This window comes from Triticum aestivum, chromosome 1B (assembly GCF_018294505.1).
Source record: "Triticum aestivum cultivar Chinese Spring chromosome 1B, IWGSC CS RefSeq v2.1, whole genome shotgun sequence".
Lineage (NCBI taxonomy): Eukaryota > Viridiplantae > Streptophyta > Magnoliopsida > Poales > Poaceae > Triticum > Triticum aestivum.
This window is the reverse complement of record NC_057795.1, coordinates 324,819,620-324,823,541: the sequence shown is the minus strand read 5'-3', so window position 1 is coordinate 324,823,541 and position 3,922 is coordinate 324,819,620.

The window sequence follows — 3,922 nt, the reverse complement described above, 5'->3', positions numbered from 1 at the left end:
GTGGTGGATTTGCCATGAGGGGTTGAGGATGAACTAGTACAGTGGAGAACAACCCCAGGAGGTGTGTTCTTGTGCTCAAGTGAGCTGGTAAGGGTGGAATGGATGCGGTCGACTTGATCCTTCACCGCGTGCCGTCCATGGTGGGGGCTAGGTCCTATTTATAGTGGCCTTGGTCCTCTTCCCAAATGAAGGAGGGAAGGGATCCCACAACGGCCAATTTGAAGGGATAACTAGTACATCTTATCCTGACCAATGTGGTCATTGCCTGCAAAAGCCTCTGGTCATGACGCCGTGGTGGGCTCGGTGATGACCTCTGTCCTGCCGTCCCGATGGCCTTGGTCTTGTTGCACGGGAACATCAACCTTTGGCTGCTTCCTTGGGACTCCACACCTGCTGCTTTCCCTCCTTTGCACCAAATACGAAACTGGTACACTGCGCCCGCTGGCACCCGTCTGGCTTCGATCGTCATGGCTCACGTCACCCGAACCTCATGAGGTGAGCCTTGCATAGAAATCTCTGCTCCTCGGGAGCCAGCCTGAGGAGGCTGGTCCCTTTGGAGGTCTTGGTGTCATCCACCTCGCGAGGCTTGGCCCTCGTGAGGGTCTTGAGTTGTCGATGTCGAAGCTGGGCCATACCAGGCCGTCGATGGGGCCACGCCGTGGGCCGCAGGCAGGCAACCCTTGGTACCCCCGTTCCCATAACGCCGACAAGACGCTTCTGGGAAAGATTTGCGGAAAGCAGCCAACATTGCATCAAATGATTTGTTGGTCATCTGCTCAGATGTCTTCACCTGAAGAAAGGTGACCATAGTTGAGAATACTGACAGCATATTTCCTAGGGTGACAACCACGTTGCATTGTTCCAACATGCAGGCCCACCATTTTTCTTCTACACGTGAAAGTTCACGAAATGCATGAGCATTTCATAGCATTCTTTCAATGTTGGTCAAACACACTGGCTCCGCCACCACCACCTCCTCCTGCTCTTCGACCTGAGCATCAGCCAGATCAAGATGGTGATCTGCTGCTTCCACGTAGTCAATAACATTGACGTTCACAACTTCACCATGATGAACCCACCTAGTATATGTGACCGACATCCCATACAAGTGTAGATGATTTTGCACAGTTGGCTGGGGTCTTGTAATTGAATTCATACAACTGCTACACGGGCAGAGCACATATGTTTTCGGACCACCGTACTCAGCTCTAATAAATTTCATGAAGTTTTCAACCCCCTCGACATATGCAGCAGAGAATCTTCGAGCAGAAGTTATCCAAGTCTTGTCCATCTGTTAGACATACAAATTAGTTCTTCTACTAGATATTACAGGAAAAACATATATGTTTTTTTATGAAGTCCAGAAAAAAATACCTAGGTCGATGTCTAAATCTATGGCAAGATATTTCGACGAGCGGATCTAAGTAAAAAAATATATGTAAAGCTAATTCAGCAAACATATTTGAGTGCTAAATTATGGCAGGCTACTTCAGCAGTCAATGAGGCCGAGCAAACAACCATCAAACTATTGAAGGCCATCGCAGCAACAAAGATCGAGTATAAAATGGTGTAGAGCTATTTCACCTAACAGATTGGCTACTAGACCATGGCAATCTATGTCACAATAAATGTATGGCAGGATATTTTAGCAACTAATCGTCCTTGGCATGCCATCTCAGCTAAGCAGATTAAGTGCAGAACAGGGCAATGAAGATTCTTAGGAAGAGTATATTGACTGTAAACTACTTCGGCAAACAATGAGATTAACAACGTCTATCAGCTAACATTCAGCGCTACACCGACATGCACAAGGCCTCGGTCTAGAATGCGCATACCATGGGACACTACTAGAAAAACCGCTACTAATGGCGCACCTAATTTGGCCATTAATGGCGCATCACTGGTGCGCCATTACTAGCACGCCATTAGTAATTTTTACTAATGGCGCACCACTGGTGCGCCATTAGTATCCGGTATACTAATGGCGCACCACAGGTGCGCCATTAGTATAGGCCACGGTGCGCCATTAGTATGCCTCCCAGGGGCCATGTATACCCAGGTGCTTTGGCATACTAATGGCGCACGACAACAGGATGCGCCATTAGTAACTTGGGCATACTAATGGTGCACTGTTTAGTGATGCGCCATTAGTGATGCGCCATTTTGAATCTAGATCTGGATCGTGATTTTTTGCCCATTTTTTGCTCGTTTTTTTTGCTTGTTTTTTGACATGACATTATTTCAAATTTTGTTCCTGTTTTTGGATCTTGTACGTTCTTTTGCCGTGGTCTTTTGCCGGAGAGGAGTTCGCCGGAGAGGAGGAGGAGGAGGTCACCGGAGAGGCGCTCGCCTACATCGCCGGAGAGGAGGAGGAGGAGGTCGCTGGAGAGGAGTTCACCGGAGCATCGGAGAGGAGGAAGGAGAAACCATGAGGGGATGGGAGGAGAGGAGGGAGGAGGAGCTCACCGGAGAGGAGGGAGAAGAAACCGTGAGGGGAGGGGAGGGGAGGAGGGAGGAGGAGGTCGCCAGAGAGGAGGAGGAGGTCACCGGAGAGGAGAAGTATGGTGGAGGAGAGAAGGGAAGATGGAGTGGAGGAGAGGAGGAGATGGAGTGTAGGAGAGGTGGAATGAAGAGATAAGGAGGAGAGGACCACGACCAGCCATATATACGGCATACTAATGGCGCACCGCGGGCAGGTGCACCATTAGTAATTTTTTTTATTTTTTTATTTATTTTGAATTTCGAAGGCGGGAAGATACTAATGGCGCACCATGGGCAGGTGCGCCATTAGTAAGTTTGAATTTTTTTGAATTTTTTTGCCTCTCCAGATCTTAAAAGCCCCGTATCTTTTTTTCTGTTAGGTTTTTGAGGATTTTGAAAATGTTTAACGGGGTTCCCCATTAAAAAACTTTTTCATCCGAGTTAGTATGCAAAAGTTATGCCCATTTTTACAAATTCTCGCGAGATTTTGCAAATGAAGTCAAAATTCATATTTGCAAATTTTCCCAACAACTAGGCCACATATCACATGGGAAACTTATTTTCTTTTATTTTTTTGACATTTTCATCATTTTCTTTTATTTTTTTTAAAACTGAAAAGGCGATCCACAGGGGGGGGGGTGCATTCGGTGGAAGTGGTGGCCAAGTTACTAATGGCGCACCGTGGCATGGTGCGCCATTACTAGTTCAACTAGTAATGGCACACCACTCCCACGGTGCGCCATTAGTAGTTTTGAAAAAAAATCAAAAAAAAGTTTTAAATTTTTTTTACTAATGGCGCACCGTGGGAGTGGTGCGCCATTACTAGTTCAACTAGTAATGGCGCACCACTCCCACGGTGCGCCATTAGTAGTTTTGAAAAAAATTCAAAAAAAAGTTTTAAATTTTTTTTACTAATGGCGCACCGTGGGAGTGGTGCGCCATTACTAGTTCAACTAGTAATGGCGCACCACTCCCACGGTGCGCCATTACTAGTTTTGAACAAAATTTTTAAAAAAATATTTTTACTAATGGCGCACCAGGGATGTGGTGCGCCATTAGTATTTGGACACTAATGGCGTACCAACACATGGTGCGCCATTAGTATATAGTAATGGTGCAGCACATGTCTGGTGCGCCATTAGTGTCAATTCCATCTATAGCCCTTTTCCTAGTAGTGGGAGAAGCTGACCGCCGTGCATCTCCACACGAACGTCGCCAGCGGTGGCAGCGCTGACCACCATGTGCCTCCACAAGAATGTCGCCAGTGGTGGCAGCACGGCTAGAGGACGGCAGTCTACGAGAGCGTAATGTGGGAGCGAGAGGATCGCTGTGCGTCCCCTCGACGGACTGCGGCACCGACGTATCGGCGTGGCGTGGAGGGCGGCTTTGGCGGAGCGAATGGAGTGGGGGGACGGGGGAGCGGGGTTTGGGGAATATTATT